The sequence below is a fragment of the Pongo abelii genome, chromosome 11 (assembly GCF_028885655.2).
Source record: "Pongo abelii isolate AG06213 chromosome 11, NHGRI_mPonAbe1-v2.0_pri, whole genome shotgun sequence".
Classification (NCBI taxonomy): Eukaryota; Metazoa; Chordata; class Mammalia; order Primates; family Hominidae; genus Pongo; species Pongo abelii.
Genome location: NC_071996.2, coordinates 43,509,075 through 43,533,415, shown reverse-complemented (window position 1 = coordinate 43,533,415; position 24,341 = coordinate 43,509,075). Strand labels below are relative to the sequence as shown.

General features: G+C 35.0%; 1 protein-coding gene and 1 long non-coding RNA gene across 2 annotated transcripts in view; one reads left to right on the top strand and one right to left on the bottom strand.

Moving 5' to 3' along the window:
- Nucleotides 1-24,341, top strand: part of LRP1B (LDL receptor related protein 1B) — a 1,899,171-nt gene that overhangs the window by 968,862 nt on the left and 905,968 nt on the right. The window lies entirely within an intron of this gene.
- Nucleotides 2,915-22,745, bottom strand: LOC129057977 (uncharacterized). Its single transcript, XR_008522759.2, has 4 exons — nucleotides 22,620-22,745; nucleotides 13,273-13,334; nucleotides 4,902-5,149; nucleotides 2,915-3,263 (listed from the first exon to the last, which is right to left on the bottom strand). It is a non-coding gene; the product is annotated as an uncharacterized LOC129057977 (long non-coding RNA).

The window sequence follows — 24,341 nt, the reverse complement described above, 5'->3', positions numbered from 1 at the left end:
CATAATTTCATATTATGGTTGAGAATGATGATAAGGATGAGGATGATGATGCATTCCCTAAATGAGCAGAATAATAAGTGACTATTTCACTTGTAAATTGTTGATATCATGAGCTTTTAAGAGACAAATATAAATCTAATAAATGATGTAAAATTATTAGCTAATATAGCTTGCAATCCTGATATGCCATGGAGATTGGTAACCTTTCTTATTGTATTTGTAATACATATGGTTATTTAATGAATTCTATTAATATTTCACCTCTAAAGAGTTTACAGAGATATCCAATAAATAAACAAACAAAAATAAGACATTTGGTAAACTAGAAGTGCAACCTAGTATATTGGGAAGGGCCTGGACCTATGTCAAAAAATTTGGCTTTCAGTTCTGTGTTTGAGTAACTTTGGTTAATTCTTGGCTGATGATTTCTAAAGTTTCTTTCAACTCCCCAATTTTGTGATTATTTTTGAAACATACTGGCAACTAGAGCTCTCTGGCTACTTTTAATCTAGGTGTTTATGTTCATTTCACAGTCTCTCTGCCTAATGACATTTGTTTTAAATGAGAGCTATCTATCAATGAAGGTATTTCGTTGCCTATTATTGTTTTTTGGCTTTATTGAGAAGGTGGATTCTTGAGAAAGATGGAAAAGTCAAAGGCAGTTTGGCAAGCTAGAGGGAGGAATAAGATGATTAAAAACCTGCGCCATTGAGATAGTTAGTGAAACATAAATTAAAAAATAAGGGTTAGTAGCTTCAGTAGTTAGGTAGGAAAACATTATAGAAGAAATTTTCAATCAGCAGAGGAATTCTGGACCAGCTGCTGCTGTATTTCTGATTGCCTTACTCCTTCTTAGAGTGACTCTGTATCTTCTAAATTTTAGAGTTTATTTTCTGTCCAATGGAACTATGGGGGATTTAAAACTGCTTCCCAAAATCTGGATTTCAGCAGGATCTGTTTGTTACTATCACAGATAGAAATATCACCCCAAAACAGACATCATTATAATGACTACAGAGAAAAAGAATGGAATTTGTGTTAGAGTACTTTGGGTTGAGTTCTAATTTGATACCCTGCTAGTTGTTTTATGAAACCGTAAGAAAAATCAATTCTCTAATATTCAAAAGCAACATTTGTAAAATGTAAGCAATTTTATCTATTCATTTATTCTCCTTATGAAGCCATGAGAATTATAGACAGTAACATATGAAAGTGCTTTGTTATTTAAGGAATGTTATGCATATGTTTGCTACTTTTTTATTCATCAGTTTAGGCTATTTAGTGTGACCATTGATGGACATTGATGAAAATTGGGGAATTCCTTTACCACTGTTAGTTAACTTTTTATTACCATAGAGTCAAATGATGATTAAGTTGTATCCCTATACCTGACACTAACTAAGAAAAAAAAAATCCACAGAATGCTTAGTTCTTATGGCTCTTCAGTAGATTATTTATTATGGGATCATTAATTTCTTTGAAAGATTTTGACTTCTCTCTAACTTTCACTTCCAACTCCGCTTCTTTGTAGAGCAATAATTATCTTACCCATATTTAAACTCTCTGTCATCCAATTTATATAACAACCAGAATTGAATTCAATATTTTATTAATACAAGGTAGGTTAATGCTTTTCAAAGTCTTATTTTGTTTATTAGGTCTAATGTAATTTACCCACAGAAATAGTAAGATAATGTCAAATTTTGAAGGTCTTAAAGAATATATCCAAATATTTAACATTAAATAGGTCCGAGGTATAGTTTACTCATGCAGGATATAAATTTTGGATTGATACCTGTATTAGTTCACTTTCATGCTGCAGATAAAGACATACCTGAGACTGGGTGATTTATAAAGAAAAAGAGGCTTATTGGACTCACAGTTCCACATGGCTGGGGAGGCCTCACAACTATGGCAGAAGGCACATCTTACATGGCAGCAGACGAGAGAATGAGAGCCAAATAAAAGGGGAAACCCTTTATAAAATCAGATCTCATGAGATTTATTCACTACCATAACAACAGTATAGGAGAACCACCCCCATGATTCAGTATCTCCCACCAAGTCCATCCCACAGCACAGGGGAATTATGGGAGCTACAATTCAAGATGAGATTTGGGTGAGGACACAGCCAAGCCCTATCAGTACCAGACCAAGATTGTAATCCTGACTTTTTCCAGGCATCTTCCTTAAGCAATCCAGTGTAAATTCCCAAATTATCGTATGTCTAAATGATCATCAGTCAGTAGAATCATCTTGTACTGTAAAATGACGTTATTGCCATTAACTCAAATTATATCTTATAGTATAAACCCTTTATTTAGTTCTTGGAAATATATGAAATTGTTTGACAGAAAAAAAGTTTATAAATATATACCCCAAGCATATTTGTTGTGAATGAGCTGTTTCCTTTGTTTTAAATTAGGTAGTTTCCAAAAGAAGAGCTTGAGACAACTAATTGTGTTTGGGTAGTCTATTTATGTGGTAATCCCAGAAAGCAGGAATGAGGGATGAAGAGGAACAAAGGAAGAAGGAAAAGTAGGGTGTGTTACTGAGGCAACTGTACTGAACTTAGGCTTGATTCTCCCTGGAACTTTCTGAGCATAAAGGATACTTGTCACAGTGATGTATCTGTGGATTGACGATGACAAACTTCTTTCCTCTATTGGTTGAGAAGTGCCTTGGTACATTAATGTCTTGGCTGCTTCTGCATGTCTGATGAACAAGATTTAGTTTGCTCAAGGTGAGATACTATCAACATCTAGAAAATCAAAACCCGTATTTAACTGTCCACCACAGATTCTACAAGAATTAAGTGCCAAGAGGATGCATGGAGGGATATTATATACATTGTTAATATATTTTGTGAACTTCACTGATAAGCTATCTATGAAAGCACTGTTTATAAAACATCTAGATACCAATATTATTGTTTTTATTCCTATAAATTCAATTTCCAATTTCGAAAGCCAGAATATAATTAAACTGAAGTCTCTTTAGTTATTTTGTGTTATAGCAAACACTGTGAATACTTGGATATTTTATCCTATTTGCAAGCTAAATTCCTTGCCTGCCAGAGTTTCCTAGATCTTGGCAGAAGATATGATGCACTTGGGTCAAAGATAAAGTACTTTATGACTCATAGTACAGCAGGCAGTATGAGCTGCAGGCTCTCATTGGTTCCCTTGTTTTCAGACATCATTGAAAAGATAAACAGCAGCACCAGGGTGTTTGCATTCTGGAGGAAGACTCCAGGGACTGTTCTAGAAGACAAAAGATCATGAATACCCCTTTCTTCCCCATACCTCCCACAGTAATATTACCCCTCCTTCAAATTCTAGATTTTTGCTTGCCTTCCACCTCCACAAAATCTGGGATAGCTATAACTTTATTCCTGCTCCCCAGTGACACATCCAGACCTTTTGTCTGAAAGAGTCAGATATAAGAGAGACAAAAGCATATTTATAAAATATTTCATGAACATTTTAAGTTGTAATCCTCTCATCCTCATTCTGAACCAGTCGCAACCTGGGGATTAGACTGGCCTGAGGTTACTGTTATAAGGCAGAGACATAATATGCCTAGGAACAGAAAGGAATCTTGAAATTTCAAAATAAGTCTATATCATTCCATATAATCTTCACACCCCTTTCATCTGACGTTTCATCCTATTTTTAAGCCAAGTTAAGTAGTCAGGGTTTTGTAGTCTGTTAGATCAGAAACAAATGACTTCTTTCATCGAAGCATACAGCTCCCAGCAAAAACTTATCATATGTGCAAATCACTTCCCCCTGTTCTCATATCCCAAGGGACAACGTAGGGGTAGACACAGGTGGGTGCTGTGCACATAGTGAGCTCGTGTCATAGCTGAGCGTCCCGAGTTTAGGAAATCACCCATCTCCTAATGCCACAGTTAGCAACAAGCACAACTTTGCCCTAAAGGGAAGCATTATCTTTATTATTCTGGTTGGACAATAAATCTGCCTTCTGCTCTAAAGGGAGAAATTATCTCTATCCTCCCAAGCTATTTGCTATACAACAATCCTTGAAAAGATAGTACAAAACATAATTTGCCAATGCCTTTGCTTTACAAAGGTGTGCATGTGTGAGACCCAATAGAGAATTGTCTCACGATATTTCATTTGTTTTGGTGATAGAATTCTAGTCTTTTCATCAAAAATGACTTTATTATTTCTGATATTATCTATCCCTTCCTGTCAGCTCTTTTAAAATAATGTAGCCTCAGATTAACCTACAAATAAAGTATTAATTGTGCAAGAAATTGAAGATGGATATTTGACAAATTTACTTTTTGCTCATCGTTTTTTGTTTGTGTGTCATGTCTTCCCAGAAAGACTGTTTACTGCTGTAGTAACTAGGAAAATGAGCCTTCTGTATACTATGAGCAGTACTGAAAGGATCCCATGTTTGTTTCATGAGGTATATGTAAAAACGGTTAACAGTCAAATTGGAAAATAAATCAAAAGTAATGGAGAAAACTTTTAAAAAAATTTTGCACTAATTTTCTTCTATTTTAGATGATGGATAGAAGAAAAAGAATCTCCTATTTTATTGTACTTAATCCTTTCATTTGGAAATATTTAAGATTTCTCAAAAGTTGCAAAATTAATAGAAAGTTCCTCTGTACCACTCATTCTGCTTTTCCTAATGATAACATTTTACAAAGCCATAGTAAATTATTAAAATGAGGAAATTTTTATTGGCTCAGTACTCTTAATTGTAACCACTATTCAGATTCACATGCACCCTTTTTTTGGTATATAGCCCTTTGGAACCTTATTTTATATATATATGATTAATTTTGCCATCACCAAAATAAAGATATTGAACACGTCCATTACCACAAAAAAAAATTCTCATATTTCCCCTTAGAGTCGTACCCTCCCAAAACTGTAACTTCTGGCAACTGCTGATCTGTTATTTTTCACTGTATTTTGTTACTTTAAGAGTATTTAATAAGTATAGTTTTACAGTTAAAAACTTTTTGAAATTGGCTTTTTTTTTTCCAGTTAGCATAAGGCCCGTGAGATCCATTCACATTTTTGTGTACATCAGTGGTGTATTCCTTTTTATTGCTGAGTAGTATTCCACTGTGGGGCTGCACCAAATGATATTTATTCCTTCACCTCTAGAAGAAGATTTTGATCATTTTTAGTTGGGGCTATTACAAAGCTGCTATGAACATCTGTCTATAGGTTTTTGTGTGTGAGCATAAATTTTAATTTTTCTAGGATAAATACCTAAGAGTGTGATTGTTGTAACTGGTAAATTCATGTTTAACTTTATTTTAAAATGACAGACTTTATGAGTGAGGCTATACAGTTTCACCAGCAATATATGAGAGATCTAGTTGTTCAGACATACTCTCCAGCACTTGACATTGTCAGTAATTTTTACTTTAGCAATTCAAATGGGCACATAGTAGAATGTTATTATAATTTTAATTTTCATTTCCCAATGGCTAACAATGTTAAACCTCATGTGCTTATATTGCCATATATTTTTAAAATTCTTTATTCTAAAAAAAATAAGAAATGGGATACATGTGCAGAACGTGCAGGTTTGTTACATAGGTATACTGGTGGTTTGCTGCACCTGTTGACCTGCCCTCTAAGTTCTCTCCCCTCACCTCCCACCCCTCAACAGGCCCTGGTGTGTGATGTTCCCCTCCCTGTGTCCATGTGTTCTCAATGTTCAGCTCCCACTTATAAGTGAGAACATGCGGTGTTTGGTTTTCTGTTCCCGTGTTAGTTTGCTGAGGATGATGGCTTCCAGCTTCATCCATGTCCCTGCAAAGGACATGACCTCATTCCTTTTTATTATTGCCGTATATTTTAACTAAATTTGTTTTGTTCTAGCAAAATGCTAAAATGTTGAACAATACATCTTTTGCCCTACTTCTTGATTTCCTGTCATTTTCGGAGGCTATGTTTAGTTTTGTCATTTTATGAAGAACTTGTGCTTTTTAAGCAAGTTAATAGCCCCAAAAAGTGATGATAACAAAAGGCAACATTTAATTGTTCCAATTGCCTTTCGATTAATTACCTTTGCTTTTTAAAAATTACCCTCATATCTCTCATGTGTCTCATCAACTACGGCCCTGCGCTGGGTGCAGTTGTGTGCACCTGTAGTCTCAGATACACAGGAGGCAAAGGCTTGAGCCCAGGGGTTCACGTCCAGCCTGGGCAACACAGTGAGACCTCGTCTCTAAAAAAAAAAAAAAAAAAAAAAAAAAAAAAAAAGAAAAGAAATAAAAACTTATTAACTACTTTCCTGATTTAAATTGCTTTAGTATCAATTAATGAGCATATACTGCCCTAATTAAATTATTTTCCTTCCAATTCTCTCCTCCTCCAGTCTAATCAACTGTAAAATTATGTTAGACATTTACAAAAAGTAAATGAAGAAGATCACTCTGAGTTTACTAACATGAGATTTTGCTAAGGTGATATGTGAGAAATATGTTGTTTCATAATGACTAATCTAAATGTGTTACATATTTAGGCACCTTCTGTGGAAGAGAGATAACTTCATATATTTTGTCTTTTATTCATTTCCTTTTCTTTCCTTCACTTAGTGAATACTACTAAGTACTAATTTTATTGTAAAGCACTGTGAAGAATACCAATATGTAGAATAGTTGTATACTTCTAGAATCTTATGATGAACGTGGAGTGAAAACTGGCCATAAGAAGTAATTTAAAATACACAGCAACCACTCTGGACTATAAAAACTCCAGATTGATGCTTCCAGCTGAGTTACAGTTCACCAATTTAGGTCTTGATTTTGTTGTTGTTGTTATTTTATAATCTGTAAATGAGGAGCTAGCACTCAAAATTATCTGTATTCGATGCTACTTGTAATGTTCTCCGAGACTGGAAATCAGAGGAATATTCTTATAGTTTGCAGTCAGAAAGATTCTGACTGTGCAAAGAAGCATAAAGGGAAATGTATATTGTAGCTGCTTAGTACTACATCTAAGAAAAAAGAAAAGAGACATAACTTACACCATGACATTGGATTACCTTTGTATACACTTAAAAGAGGCTCAGAGTAGGTGATATCTTAGTGTCTCAAGATGGGCCACAGAGAGAACAAAATTGAAAAGACAAGTATCTTGGAGTGAGGTGAGCATAGACTCAGGAGAGGCCTGGTTGGTGCCAGTAGTGCTGCTTTCTATCACAAGCTTTCTCTGTTTCACTAATTTGTCTATAAAAGAACAAAATTCACCTTTTCTATGCACTTAAAAAATGAGACATAAGGATATTGAATAATTGCTAAATGGCATAATTTGTATATTTTGCTTTTTATTATATGATTTGAGTTCAGCTGCTCTTGACATCAAATTACACAGTGCTGCACTGAAATTCCATCATTATTTAAGAGATAAAAGGATTCCCTTGTTTAATAGGAGCAGGGTAAAGAAGCATACATGATAAAAGAGGCTTAATTCAACTGGTTAAAAAGAAAAAAACATATATTAATGTGACTTATGTGATTTCAGTCATTTAATGATTATATTCAAACTGCAATCCTTTCTATATTCAGTGAGAAAATCTGATTTCCAGTATTTCAAACACTTAACTAGCCATTAATAAACACATTAAAAAAAACCTATTAATAGATAAACTGATTGATTAGTTATGACAACTGGTGTGTTTGTAGACACGCTAAACAAGCAAAATACATGCACATTTAGAACAACATTTTTTGTGCAGACTTCAATAACTATTATGGTTGCTGAACTCTGCCTAACCATCACAATCACAAATTACATCAATGAGGGTTTTAAAGGTAAAATATCTTAATGATTTCTGTTAACTCATTCTTAAGTTCACGGAAAAAGTTCCTACATAAGCTTTTACCTATATTCTTTTCTCGGCAGTGTTAAACAAATGATAACTAGACTGTCTATTGAATAGTAAACTTTTTTTTTTTTTTTAATGATGAGAATATGCACAAAGAAGATTTGTCAGCTCCCTGTTGACTAAGATCCTATCCATGATAGGATATTACTATTTGAATGAATCGAACTGTAGGAAAATCTACTTTTACATGTTTATGTCATTTAAATTTTTTATATTGTACAAAACAATATAAAAATGATAGATGGGCCATTGTTCCATTTCTGACTCTGCATATACTATGCATATGACTTTGGTTCTTCTTTCTGCCATCTGTTTTGTTTTCTCAGCCCTGAAGAAGAAAACAAGACTGTTCTTCTCCAAAGTGCCTTTTAGCTTAAATATTCATATTTTCTATATATACTATGTAAATATTACAATTTGGAAAATACATATATTTTATATATATGAAGTAATAATGAAACATTATTTTATCATCCAGAAAAAACTGTTAATATGTTATTAATATATATCACATGGATTTATATGCAAGCATTTATAAAATCACATAAACTTTTATATTCCTATGTTTTATAAAACGAGAGCAAATGAAAATTGATATCCTGTTACACATACTTTTTATATCCACATTTTTATAAATTTAAAAGCAAATGATAGGTGACATTAAACATCTTCTTTTTTTAATAGATACATAATACAATAACCTATCCAATGAAGTTTGATAATATAACTGTCTTTCCATCTGTAGATATCTCTGAAGGGTAGAAGTTGAGATCTGGAACAAGAGTCCTCTGGGCTAAAGGAATGGTGTTCTGCTGAGTATTCTGAAATGTTTACCACCCCAAAATTATAACTAATGTTGGGGTTTTTCTAGCAAACATTAATTCATTGTGACTCTGCTTTAAGATTTTGCCATTACTTTACTTTGTTTCCAGACTTTGACTTTTTAAACAGAAAATAAAAATTACCCTCGAAATTCAAATTCCTACATTGCACATATGCCATTGGGTTTCCTATGCTCATTCTTACTTTTATATATATCTATGAGAGAACTCTCTCTCAGCATGTAACATGCCATTTCTACACTCCTCCTATTTCCTGCTCAGAGCTGAAGTTTGTGAATTGATTTTTTTTTTTTTTTTTTGAGATAGCTCTGTCACCCAGGATGGAGTGCAATGATGTGATCTCGGCTCACTGCAACCTCCACCTCCCAGGTTCAAGCAATTCTCCTGCCTCAGCCTCCCAAGTAGCTGGGATTACAGGCACCCACCACCATGCCTGGCTAAGTTTTTGAATTTTTTGTAGAGGTGTGTTTTCACCGTGTTGGCCAGGCTCGTCTTGAACTCCTGACTTCAGGTGATCCACCTGTCTCAGCCTCCCTGTGTTGAGATTACAGGCAAGAGCTAACGCGCCTGGCCAGTGAATTGATTTGGGAGGTAATGTATCGACAGAACAGGGAGGACTGATAGTTGAGAAGGATCAGCACACTAAGCACTTCAAAATCCAGCTCCTATACCTTGAAGAGCCTACTTCTTGGTTTTCTGTTGGCATAGACCCTGGGTTACTGAGACAGGAGGCAGTTAGATAGAAAGAGACAAAATGTGTTTACCCTTTGTCTATGGTTAGTGCTTTTGTTTTAGTTCTGGTCAGATATATAGGTTAGCCCGTGTGTTTCTCACTACAGTTTTATCAGCTATGGTAATTTTAATTTTTTCCTAGATTCTAGAAAGTAGTTGAGTGTTTGAGTGTCTGATGGTGATGGAGTTGGAGTCCTTTTATGCTCCTGTAGGAATTATGGAAGAAAGGAGAGAGTCAAGGAACATTATCCTGACATCATCTTAAGGTTTGACATCAACTTTTAATCACTTTACACAAGTTGATTTTGAAAAAATATCTTCAGCTGCACATAAAATGAATAATAATTTAATATGGTTAAATTATTTGTTAGCTTTGGAAATACTAGTAAATGTAATTTTTAAAATTATATCACATAATGTTAACTTATTAAAATTGTAAGACTTCAGTAAAATTCTGCCAGCAATGTAGCATACAATTTTAATATGTAAGGGGTAATTCAGTAGTAAATTTGTTTTTACAGCTGCAAATCCAATTTTTCCTTAGGGTTTCAGAAAATGTGAGTTCTTGATGTATAAAAAATCAAAAGTATAGAAAGATATGTGTTTTGGCTGATAGGTGCAGCAAACCACCATGGCACATATATACCTATGTAACAAACCGGCACGTTCTGTACATGTATCCCAGAACTTAAAAAAATAAATAAAAAGAAAAAAATAAAATAAAAATGGAAATTAGAAGTGTACCCCCTTGTTCAGCCCGTTTCCAGAAAAATAATATATTTCATGTACTTACCAATAAAGCTATTTTGATTATCACATAAGAAAATATACGTATGCAAAACCATATATAAATATAAAGCATTATTGTGTAAATTATTTAAAAAGGGTAAACTTCCAGTAAAAATTAAAACTTTTTAAACAGTAAATTTATTTTTATTATTAATGTATATATTTTCCAGAGAAGGTTATTAAGTAAGATATTTGTTTCTCAGAGACTTGGGGGAAAAATTTTGTCTTTAATTAGAGGCCAAAAATTGTGTTTCCACTCTAACAAGTGGTCTGATTATATTATTCCCTGTATGTCTAAGAATCTGGCAATGAATTTCATTTTCCTATGAATTTTTACACTCTTTAGTAATACTCTGTAAACTACTTTTGTTTTTACTGCTACAGGCAAAGTAATATACGGACCGTTTATTATAATAGGATAGTAATATTATTTAATTCTGGGAGCCCTAGAAAATATTTTTCACTGGCTATACTGAATACTTTCCCTGATTATTGAGAGGAGAAAACACAGAAAACTGGAAACCAGTTAGAAGGCAACTAAAATAACACAAGAAAGATTTTATGCAATACTGAACTAAAGCAGTAGCTGTAGGGACAAAGTGAAATGAATTTTTAGAGACATGTAGAAGTTGTAACAGTTAAGAATTAGTGAAAATTCAGAAATAGAGGATGATTCTGGCTTGGATTATCAGATAATAATGGAGTGTTGAACTTTATTGTTAAGCATCCAAATGCATAAATGAAAAAAAAATCTGGAAAACATTCTGATAAAACAAGTTTTAAAGGTATATAATAATCAGTACAGCCATTATTCTCCCTAAAGAGTATTCTCAAATGTCTTTAATTTCTGATTGCTTAAAGAGAAAACTAAGGAGAAATTAGCCCATAGAGAGATGAAGAATTTGAAGCTGTGACATCGTGATTTCTTCTCTAAGGGAAAATATAATAAACTGCATTTTAATTTTTTAGGATAGTCTCAATAATTACAGGGAAAAATTGTGAGAACTATTGGATGAATAAAATAAGAATAAGGGATTTAATCAAAAGTAATATTTAAAAGTGTGTTCCACTTCAGTCTTACATAAACATTTACCAGTTTCAAAAGATGATTTCTGGTTCAAAATTCAAGATGTGAGATGTTTATTGTTGACTTGCATGAGAAATTCTAGGGTGTGTCAGTAACAGAGTTAGAAACACATTCAACTTCATTCTTTATAGTATTTTCAGTCCTATTAGCTTGTAATCTATTGAACTGAACAAGTGAACAAAAGAGAAAATAAATAATAGCATCAGTTTATATGCCCAGGGCATCTCATATCTAACATAGCAGACCTCTCTCCTCATTTCCATTCTAGCTTGTCTCTGCAACATAATTGTATTTATTTCTACCTTTACTGTTTTGCTATTCTCAGTGAGGAAGACTGATGGGACCAGCAAATAACAATAGTTAATCATTAAAATGAGTGGCAGATCTCCTCCTTTCCTTGATTATCCACCCTAAAGAAGTTTCCGGTTCTTTTTACTTCCTTATTGCTTCCCATCCTGTCTTCCCTATATATTTAAACAGGAATCCTTATTTCTTCTGTTTCCCAATTAGTCTCAAATCCTAGGATTAAGACAATCCAAATAGCATCTTGAAGATATTTCCTAGCTCCCACGTGTTCAAGATTTTACTAATTTAACAAAAATGTACAGGGTAGTTTACTGCGCTATGTAAGAAATAGATATGTAAAGCTATATAAATATATATATAGCTAATATATATAATATATATAAAAATTATATATAAATTATATATATATAAATTATATATAAATTATATATATATATAGATTATATATAAATTATATATATATATATTTGTGTGTGCCTTCTAAAAATTTACATCCTGGTAGGAAACAAATATACAAAGAAATCACTGAAATGTTTGGTAGTATAAGTTAAATGGAAGAAATCTACAAATTTAAATAAGCGTGGATCTTTTGCCACCATTTAAATTGTAGTCAGTTTCATGATAATATTTAAGGTGGTTCTTAAAGAATGGTTAAGATTTCGTATGATCATCTTTTGTAGATCAAAAATCTTAAAGGATTTGGGTAAAAACTAGAAAAGTATTGTCTAAGAGTAAACAAAGTGTATCTTCACTTCCTGAGTTTTAGATTCTACAAAGAAAATATTAAATTCTAATATGACAAGGACAATACTAAAAATAATAAAATTTTGGAAAGTGTAGGTGTTGGTATTAGTATACAAAAGACATGTAAAAATGTACTTTGCCCATACACAACAAAGAATTTAACTGGTTCATTCATTAAAGATAATATATTAAAAGATTTGAGAAGGAACCTATTGGAATAGTAATATCTATTGCTGTTATATAATAATATATGCTATTATTATATGTAATACCATATATTATTGTTTAGCAAAGAAATTGATAAAACCTCAGACTGGCTCATCTGCAAAATCCCTGGTGTTTATATTTCCTCTCTGAGCTGGGGTGTATACATTCTCATGAACAGTTATTGGGAATCTAGCAAGATGTCTTTCATTCTGTTCCCATTTTCTATTTACTGGCATGTTTACATTGCTCACCCAGAATATTTGTCATTTGTTAGGGAAGAAGGTGGAGTTGTTCATTTGGAATAATTTTTTCCTGAGTGTATTTTTTTCTATTTCCAGATACATTACATATTAACTGTGCTCAAAACTTCATAGTTACTCCAGTTTAGAGAAAATAAAAGAAGAATTTTGGAAACCTAGTTATTGTCCCGAAATGCTGTGCGAAGTGTTTTACAAACATTCTCACTACAGTTCTATGAGTTACCTATTATTATTTGTACTCTAAAGACAAGGAAACCTGAATCTCAAATAGTTTGCATGGTTAGTAATTGGTGTGTCTATTTCATTAACTGAGGCTTCTCCTCCTATACTGTGCTGCTTCTTAAAAAAAAGAGAAGAAATAATATACAGAAGTGAGCAAACGGCTTCATTATGACCCAATTAGATCCTTTCTTACTGTGTTATACATTCAGACAGATCAACATTTATTCTTATCTTTCTCCAATGCAGAATTATAAACTGAAAAAGCAAGATATTAAATATTATTAAATATTAAATTACTATTTTTCTTATATATGTGTCAGTATTAAAGTGACATCTCGCCATAGGTATAAGCTTCCATAAACATCCAAAATGATTTTTCTCCATGTTTAGTTTGGCTTAATGCTTGTTTGAGCAAGAACACTATCTGGATTTTGTCCTGATGGCAAAAGTTAGAAATGGAAACAACTTAGTTGTCCACAGAAATGCTGAGTCTAGACATCAAGCTTGGTTGTATAACCAGGAAAAGGGATAAAAAAGATATTGATCTAATACTAGCTCGAGACTGGGATCCCCAGCATATATGGCAGGACTATAATTTGTTGTTATTGAGTGATTGAGTCACAGAACTGAAAAAGAGAGAACAAAATTGTGTGACCTGGGTGATGTATAGCTCCACAAAAGTAAAGAAAATAAAAGAAGCAATTGTGTCTTAGCCATGTTCATAAGTTATGAACAAGACATTTAAATAGAATACTATATTATAGATGTAGTATCAGCTGATGTTTTGATAGTATGATATAGGTGGTCAGAAATATGATATTGATGAATATAATGTTGTATTCCTATGTTCATTAGGAAGTCCTGCTTTCTCGGATGTTAGATATGCCCGCATGGCTTTTTTTGGCCAATGAAGTATGAGAAGTAGTAACCTGTATCACTTGTAGGCAGAGGATTCTAGAGCCAGTGTATGATTTACTGCATTCCTTTTTCCTATCTAAATGATTATGAAAGCATGCATTGAAATAGAACATCTATCTCCATAAGATCCTAAATTACTACAATGAGATCTTCTGGTCCTCCACATAGCGTTGGCTAGAAATAAACCATTATTTTAAGGCATTGATAATTTGAAGTTCTTTGTTACTGCGACATAAATCTGCCTATTCTGTCTGATATGCATGTTGTAAATTCCTTGATAGTGTGAATTGTACTTTACCACTAAATCTCTACTACTAAAATAGTACCTAAATATCAAATCTGTGAATGACTTAATGACTGATGACATATAAATATTTGTTACCCTCTTTGATTATAAAAGTTAAAATAGCATGGCAAAACACACACACACACACACACACACATGCACACACACACACAAAAACCAGCATGACAATATGAAGGCCATCTGGAAATGAAGAGAAGTTATTTACATAATGTGTGGACCAGAAATAAATGTATTTCACTGTTGGAAGGCAAAGGTTAACACTAATTGAGCTAAGGAGCAGGAAGAAGAGCCTTGAGACTTCCATTAGTGAAGTCACTTGAAGCTTTTGGCAATCAGAAGACTAGCAACAGGGATTTTGGAGGTGAAATAATTCATTACTTTTTTTCACATGAAAAATGCTGCATTAGGAATTTAGTTGTACTTCATGTGATTCAAGCTGTGTAACTTCCTCGTGGCAAAGAAATATGAATTGGACTTACAAATTGCGGAGTACTTTCTCCAATCCAAAAATCCAGACAATTCTTACACCTATTGATGGACAAAGTTGATTAATGACCAAATAGAGTGAAGGGAAACACTTCGAGTAGTAGAAATAGAAATGGGAAAAAGAAACAAAATATAGAGAAAGTTTTATGATCTGAGGAAATACAACAGAAACCTGCTCAGATTTTTTTTTCCTGCTGAAATATAGTTATTGTCTCAACAAATACTAAGGGAGCAGATCAGAATAAACAATGTATCTTTGAACTTACTAGTAAACTTTGATACTGGTTAAGAGCACTGACAAGTGTAATTTGACAGTGCATTGTTTTTTTCTGTTCTCATCCACCTATTGGTGTAATTGTCTGTGTCCCTTAGGAAAACAGTTCAGTAGATCCTTAAGCTCCTGCCTGATGCCTGTTCAGTGGAACTGGGTGACATGGCCCACTGCATAACCACCGCTGCTCCTCCCTCCCACCCTCACAACCTCACACCCATTCAGTCCTCAAGTTCCTGGTGCCCATGCTATTTTTTGCAAGCATCTTCCAACTATTCAAAAAACCTCTCTAAATAGATTTGTGAGAGACACTAGTCTACCAATTTATTTCAGTTGGCCTCCAGGGATTTATTCGCAGAAAGAAAGGAGAAATTCTGTACTGGAGAATCTTGTCTATACATAGCACAGATACTACTTTGTTTGACTGATTGCTTTTAAATCCCAACTCTTTTTTTAAGACGGTCACTTTCCTTTGCTTTTTCCTGGAGGTTACAGGCCTGCTGCGAACCTGTTCTTTCCCGAAGTATAGAATTCTCATCATGTTGTAACTAATTCTGAATTGTCTTGGGAAGCAAAGACTGAAGCCGATGCAGTGCCTCAGGCCTCCTCCTTCCTTGGTAGTTTGGGGAACATCGAGAGTAGTCCCTTGGGCAGGGGTTTGCCATTTTCAAGGAGGACATAAGCAGTCTCAAGTGGATCAAGGCAGTGCTATAAAGGAATTGTAGAATAGAAATACAAGAGAAAGCTGTGTATGCTATAAGATGTCCCTTACATTCTCCCATCTTCTCTCACTTGAAATAAAAGTAAACCATTGAGAAGATTAAGTTCTGCTTTATGCAGGTGGGTGCAAAGGTTATCAGGCTAGCAAAATGTTAACTACAACTATTCATGTAATCTTCTTAATGTCAACTGGCTACCAGACTCTAGAGAAATTTAGATCTCATAGGTAATGGTGGTTTCTCAGGCCATATAATGGTCAGAGGAAGGAAAACTAGTAGTATGAATACCATAGCCTAACAATAGTAAAACAAAACACCACCACCACCAAAAAAACAAAACAAAACAAAAAAACCCTTGTTATTCTGAGACCTAGCAACAAAAAATGCTGTATTCCAAGCAAGTTACATTTCTCTTGAACATCCTTTCCACCCCTCAGGAATTCCTCACTTTTTTTTTGAGACAGAGTCTCTCTCTGTCCCCCAGGCGGAGTGCAGTGGTGCGATCTCGGCTCACTGCAACCTCTGCTTCCCAGGGTTAAGTGATCTTCCTGCCTCAGCCTCCCGAGTAGCTGGGAGTACAGGCATGTGCCACCACCATGCCCAGCTAACTTTTTGTATTTTTAGTAGTGACGGGGTTTCAATATGTCGGCTAGGCTGGTCTTAAACTCCCAACCTCAAGTGATCCGCCTGCCTGGGCCTCCCGAAGTGCTGGGATTACAGGCGTGAGCCACCATGCCTGGCCACCTTTTATTGTTTCTATAAGAGTCACTCTACTTTTCTTCTCTGCTTTGGAACTTAGGTATAGTCATTTCTATTACTGTTCCACTGAGAACGTCCATCACTTGAATCTAAGATAATGAATGGTATTTCATGCACAGGGATACTTTTCCTCTGGTTGGCATTATAGATACCTCTTTATCATCATGAATACCAGACTTTTCAAAAATGACAGATTCCTTCAACTGGTATATGGAAAGGATTGCCTCAGGCTACCTTTCATTTCAATACTGGCAGCCAGGTGGATTACCATCATGCTGCCACTCCCAGCCCCAGAACAGAAGAAACATTATATGTTCTCTCCATGTGGCTTCTCCTAAGGCCAGGGCTGCTTTCTACCAACAAAATGTCTTTCCTCCTGTAGATTAATTCCCCAGGATTCTTCGGAGATTCATCTGCATAAATTGATTATTGCCTATCTACACAGCTACTTTGGATTTTCAAGTTATTTGTGATTATTAAAAGTGACAAGTTTAGGAACCTCAGGCATAAAGATCAGAGTATCTGAATTAGATTGACCTCATTGGACACCAGATTATATCCTAGTACTTACACGGGTGTTACTCTGGAGTTTATCTCTGAAACCACAAGGCCCAATTCACAACTGTTACTAGAACTGAGACTATTCCTGAATGGATATTGCCAAGAAAGCAACTACAGTCATGCATGCTTAATGACAGGGATACATTCTAACAAATGCATTGTTAGATGAGTTTGTCCTTCTGTGAGCATCATAGAGTGTACTTACACTGAATTAGTGGTGTAGCCTATTCCGTACCTAGGCTATGTGACATAACTTATTGCTTTTAGGATATAAACTTGCACAGCATGTTACTGTATTGAATGCTGTAGACGGTTATAACACAATGAGAAGCATTCGTGTATCTAAACATAGAAAAGGTAAAAGAAAAGGAAAAATACGGTATTATAAACTTATGGGACCACTGTTTTATATGCAGTTTATCATTGGCTAAAGTGTTATTATGTGGTATGTGACTGTACTTCAAAATATTATCTCCATACAATAATTTGACATTATTTGACATAGCAAGGCAAATGCCTCTTCTAATAGCAGGCTATAAAAATGTGCCTCAAATCAAAATCTCAATAAAATGTACTTATAACTATGGATAGACACAAATTTGATTTTTAAAAGTAAATGGAAAACACTGGGCTAGAAATCCCCTAAGTCATGCTGAAATTAGCAGGAGTGCCTGACATTAAGTTCCTGAGACTTTTTTATTTATTAAAAAAAAATGCTCTCTGTTTGTTAATACATATTTTACTTTTCAATAATTTTAATACGTAAAACTGTGAACATGAATATAAACAAATTCTAAGTCATGCTGAAATTAGCAGGAGTGCCTGACATTAAGTGCCTGACATTAAGTTCCTGAGACTTTTTTATTTATTAAAAAAAATGCTCTCTGTTTGTTAATACATATTTTACTTTTGAATAATTTTAATACGTAAAACTGTGAACATGAATATAAACAAATTACGTAACACCAGGTTTCCTACAACTCTACTGTTGGACTATAAAGAACAAGAAAATAACAATTTTTATCCCTCTAAAATCAGCTCTTGTATCAGGGTCCTCATAGGAATGTCACATGGTTTAAGAATTTGATAGAGAGACTGCTTTCAAAGGGGTGAGAGAATTTAGAGGAACCAGTAAAGGATGTTGAGGCACTGAAGAGCCTAGAAACCACAGGAAGCCCTTGCCACTCCTAAGCCTAAAGGGCAAGAGGAGAAAATTTCTCTACCAGAGCCCAGTGAGACATGGAACAACCTAAAAGGTGCAATAATCCTCGGGGAATGCAGCATGTTCCAGAAAATATGACCCAGAGCAGAAAAGGAGGGGAGAAGAAAAACCCGTCTCTTCCTTTCAGTCCTCTTATCACTCTTGATCTTCACTGGCTGAATTTAACCAGAAGCTAGTAGGAGGATGCTCAGGTGTGTAATCCACAGGATCAGCTTCCTGGGGCAAAGAACGGAACAGAACAAAGGATCTTTCTTGTAACAGTGGTGGTGGTGGTGGGAGTAGAGGCTGGAAAATAGAGAGAAACCAGCACAGCTCTTCTTTTTACTTGTTACTGTTTTCACCTTCAAGTGGATCATAGTAATCCCAGTCCTCTTAAAGTAAAAAATAGGAAAACGGAGAAGAACAGCCATCATAGTTGATGGGCAAAGTGTCTTCTATACTTTAATATCATATTGCTGCCAAAAGAATGGAGGACAAAAAATGGCCTGAAATCAAGCACACGTACATGTTATATGTATAGACAACCCTATATGTGTGTGTTTATATTCTCTTATCTATAGTTATCACTTACCCTTTAATAAAGCGGGGATATTCTATATGTGCCTAATCACTCCCTTGATACATTTGTGAAGTAAGAAATAGAGAATCTCACTTATAGCTTGCTAACTTTTAACATTTTTCTGGAGACCTGAAAAATTGCCACTTAATCTTTATAAATAGAGCACATGACATGGTAATATAGGTTTGTATTAAAAACTGCTTTCCACTAATTATTTCAATATAATGTGCTTTCACTGTATTTAAGAAAACAGATTTCCCTCCAAACATTAGAAAGAAATATGAAATAATGTGAATGTAAATAAAATCTTTGAATACTGCCAAGGAAGGAGAGTGAACCAGGCATGGGAGGAAACATGAAGACTAATAGGTGGTAAGAGTGAACTAAGAAGATGAAATAATGTGGCTTATGCCTGTAATCCCAGCACTTTGGGAGCTGAGATGAGCAGATCACTTGAGGTCAGGAGTTCAAGACCAGCCTGGCCAATATGGCAAGATCCTGTCTCTACTAAAAATACAAAAATTAGCCGGGCATGGTGGCATACCACTGTAAGCCCAGCTACTCTGGAGGCTGAGGCAGGAGAATCGCTTGAACCTAGGAGGTGGAGGTTGTGGTGAGCTGAGATTGCACCACTACACTCCAGCCTGAGCAACAGAGCAAGACTCCATCTCAAAAAAAAAAAAAAAAAAAAAAAGGAAAGAAAAAGGGGAAATAACACTAAAACCTTATAGAAGACATATTTTGAATATCATAGAACCTAAAAACCAATTCTGGCTGGGCACGGTGGCTCATGCCTGTAGTCCCAGCACTTTGGGAAGCAGAGGTGTGCCGATCACCTGAGGTCAGGAGTTTGAGACCAGCCTGACCAACACGATGAAACCCCATCTCTACTAAAAATACAAAATTAGCCGGGCATGGTGGTGCGCGCCTATAATCCCAGCTACTTGGGAAGCCGAGGCAGGAGAATCACTTAAACCTGGGAGGCAGAGGTTGCAGTGAGCTGAGATTGCACCATTGTACTCCAGCCTGGGCAACAAGAGCAAAACTCTGTCTCTTTAAAAAAAAAAAAAAAAAAAAAGTTTAATTAAAAAATAAAACTTAGAAAAACAGTATTTTATGACAGGTATGCTAGCACACCAACATTGTTAAATTTACTCCATAGAGCTTTATGTGCCTTAAAAAGTAGTTTATTACATAGTATATGCAATGTAATCTTAATAAACAAATGAAATATAAGAATATCATTTCTTTTATAGTCCTTTGGGTATATACCCAGTAATGGGATGGCTGGGTCAAATGGTGTTTCTAGTTCTAGATCCCTGAGGAATCGCCACACTGACTTCCACAATGGTCGAACTAGTTTACAGTCCCACCAACAGTGTAAAAGTGTTCCTATTTCTCCACATCCTCTCCAGCACCTGTTGTTTCCTGACTTTTTAATGATTGCCATTCTAACTGGTGTGAGATGGTATCTCATTGTGGTTTTGATTTGCATTTCTCTGATGGCCAGTGAGGATGAGCATTTTTTTATGTGTCTTTTGGCTGCATAAATGTCTTCTTTTGAGAAGTGTCTGTTCATATCCTTCGCCCATTTTTTGATGGGGTTGTTTGTTTTTTTCTTGTAAATTTGTTGGAGTTCATTGTAGATTCTGGATATTAGCCCTTTGTCAGATGAGTAGGTTGTGAAAATTTTCTCCCATTCTGTAGGTTGCCTGCTCACTCTGATGGTAGTTTCTTTTGCTGTGCAGAAACTCTTTAGTTTGATTAGATCCCATTTGTCAATTTTGGCTTTTGTTGCCATTGCTTTTGGTGTTTTAGACATGAAGTCCTTGCCCATGCCTATGTCCTGAATGGTAATGCCTAGGTTTTCTTCTAGGGTTTTTATGGTTTTAGGTCTAACGTTTAAGTCTTTAATCCATCTTGAATTAATTTTTGTATAAGGTGTAAGGAAGGGATCCAGTTTCAGCTTTCTACATATGGCTAGCCAGTTTTCCCAGCATCATTTATTAAATAGGGAATCCTTTCCCCATTGCTTGTTTTTCTCAGGTTTGTCAAAGATCAGATAGTTGTAGATAAGCGGCGTTATTTCTGAGGGCTCTGTTCTGTTCCATTGATCTATATCTCTGTTTTGGTACCAGTACCATGCTGTTTTGTTTACTGTAGCCTTGTAGTATAGTTTGAAGTCAGGTAGTGTGATGCCTCCAGCTTTGTTCTTTTGGCTTAGGATTGACTAGGCGATGCGGGCTCTTTTTTGGTTCCAGATGAACTTTAAAGTAGTTTTTTCCAATTCTGTGAAGAAAGTCGTTGGTAGCTTGATGGGGATGGCATTGAATCTATAAATTACCTTGGGCAGTATGGCCATTTTCACGATATTGATTCTTCCTACCCATGAGCATGGAATGTTCTTCCATTTGTTTGTATCCTCTTTTATTTCATTGAGCAGTGGTTTACAGTTCTCCTTGAAGAGGTCCTTCACATCCCTTGTAAGTTGGATTCCTAAGTATTTTATTCTCTTTGAAGCAAATGTGAATGGGAGTTCACTGATGATTTGGCTCTCTGTTTGTCTGTTATTGGTGTATAAGAATGCTTGTGATTTTTGTACATTGATTTTGTATCCTGAGACTTTGCTGAAGTTGCTTATCAGCTTAAGGAGATTTTGGGCTGAGACAATTGCTATAAAGACACATGCACACGTATGTTTATAGCAGCACTATTCACAATAGCAAAGACTTGGAACCAACCTAAATGTCCAACAATGATAGACTGGATTAAGAAAATGTGGCACATATACACCGTGGAATACTATGCAGCCATAAAAAATGGTGAGTTCATGTCCTTTGTAGGGACATGGATGAAATTGGAAATCATCATTCTCAGTAAACTATCGCAAGGACAAAAAACCAAACACCACATGTTCTCACTCATAGATGGGAATTGAACAATGAGAACACATGGACACAGGAAGGGGAACATCACACTCTGGGGACTGTTGTGGGGTGGGGGGAGGGGGGAGGGACAGCATTAGGAGATATACCTAATGCTAAATGGCGAGTTAATGGGTGCAGCACACCAGCATGACACATGTATACATATGTAACTAACCTGCACATTGTGCACATGTACCCTAAAACTTAAAATATAATAATAAAGAATATCATTTCTTTGATAAACTTTTCAGAGAAGTGTACAGTGTACACTTTTATACAGTGTAATTCAAGTTCTGTGATATAATTTCTTAGCACATGTGAAACTAAGCTCAAGGTATGCTAAATTTAAAAATGATATATTTTCAAAGTTATTAAATATTATTTGCTTATAATTATAAGTAATTTAATCATAATTTTAATAGCAAAACTTTTTAGACTAAACCAACAGCGATTGACAGGCATTATTAACATTCCTTAGTTTATGCAAATCTAATATTGTCCACATTAAAATAGAGTAAAATTCTGAAAGCAAAAAAATTTCTTAAATTTTTAACAGTTAAAGAAATCACTTGTATAAGTTAGAAAAGAGCTTGAGTTCTCTTTCGAGATAGAGCCAATTTGTCTGTTTGCTCAGCACTTGATGATTTTGGAGATATTAGTCAACAAAAAGAGTACTAATAGCTTTTGGAAACATTAGCCTGAGAACCATTTTCCATTTAGTCTGTAGTTAGTTAATCGAGTGCATGTTCATTTATCCATACAAGCTATAAAATCCTACAATGAAGATGTAATTATAATTAACATTACTGACCAGTTAAAAGGCATAAACAGTAGTATGCCCATCAATATGCACTCCCTATTTGCTGACATTTCCAGTTATGCCAGATGGTGACTTTAATGATGGTGCCTTGTGGTGCTTCTAATAATTTTTGTGCCTGATGGTACTTTTATAGGGCCTGTTGCATCATAGAAAGCTGAAGGGTGACTTAATAATGATCTTCTAGAATATGAAGGGTCATGAAGTATATGGTTATAAAGTGACAAGCTGTTACTCATTCATATGAGAAGTAGTAGATTTTAACTGTAACTAGAGAGATTTAACTTAGATATAAAGTAGAACTTCCTGATAATAAAAGGTATTGAATGAAAGAAACAATGAGAGATGTTAAATTTTTCTTGAGGATAGAAAGTGCTCATCTGCATGAAATGATCAAGTTTACTCTTATTTTGTGGATATGTCAGTTTCATTTCACATCTAAGAGTTATATTTTTCATATTTCAACACGAACTTGGTTCAAATCCTGGCTACAACTTATTGGTTATGTGATGTAGGGTAAGTTAGTTACTTAAATACATTGTATCTTGATTTACTTATCTGTAAAATTGAAATGAAATCTTTCATCTAAATATCTAGGGACAAGTCTAAAATACTATTAACTCTAAGGTAAGGTTGAATTTCTTCTTTCTTTTCTCCTTCATAAAAATGAGAGTAGACAGGTCAAAAATTTCCTTTTAGCTAAATCTGAATATCTTACTTCGGAGTGTCAGAATAATGAAGGACCTGTGTGATAGCAGAGAGCAATATAAAACCCTCAATCTCTTCTTTAGAGGTTTATATCCTACCCAAATACTCACTAGGAATACTTTTCCCTCATGGCGTTAACTAAGTGCAATCTGTTAGAAAGACAAGGCAAAAGACCTGGTTCTGTTTAGACTCCTGCAATTACTAACTGTGTAACCCCAAACCATGTCATTTAACTTCTGAGTTTTATTTTGATCCCCCGGAAAAAAAAAATGTTAGGAAAGCTCTTGACAGATAAATTCTGATGTCACCTCTGTCATGGGGAGATGAGACAATGTGGGAAGATTAGGGGGAGATAGAGCTCAAGAGGTTGAGAGTTGAATTTTCTGCTCTAGTGGTTTATTTGACCCTGTATATCAGTGAGAAAAGGCAGTTCTGGTGAATGAGAAGGGAATGGGATGGCACCAAACCTCAGGACACTTGCTTAGAAACTATTTGTTTGAAAAATAGGATGTTCCAGGCACTGCTCAAGATACTAGGAATTTATCAGTATACAACTCCAATAAGATACTAGGAATTTGGCAGTATACAACTCCAATAACATCTCTGTCTTCAAGGGGTATTAAGAAAAAAAGCCAATAAGTAATTAAATAAATTAACAAGATTATTTCAGAGAATGATGTACTAGGCAAAGAAAAATCAAACAGGGTAGGGGATAATAAGATTATACCTACAAGGAAGAGGTAAATCTATGGTCCAGGGGAGCTTCTTTAAAGTCGTGACACTTAATGCTATCCCTATATAAACAGGACGAACTCAGTCATGCAAAGATGCAGAGAAAAGGCCCAGTTAAGGGCGAGAGATAAAGAATCAGATGATCGCCGGGTGCGGTGGCTCACGCCTGTAATCCCAGCACTTTGGGAGGCCGAGGCGGGTGGATCACGAGGTCAGGAGATTGAGACCATCCTGGCTAACACTGTGAAGCCCCATCTGTACTAAAAATACAAAAAA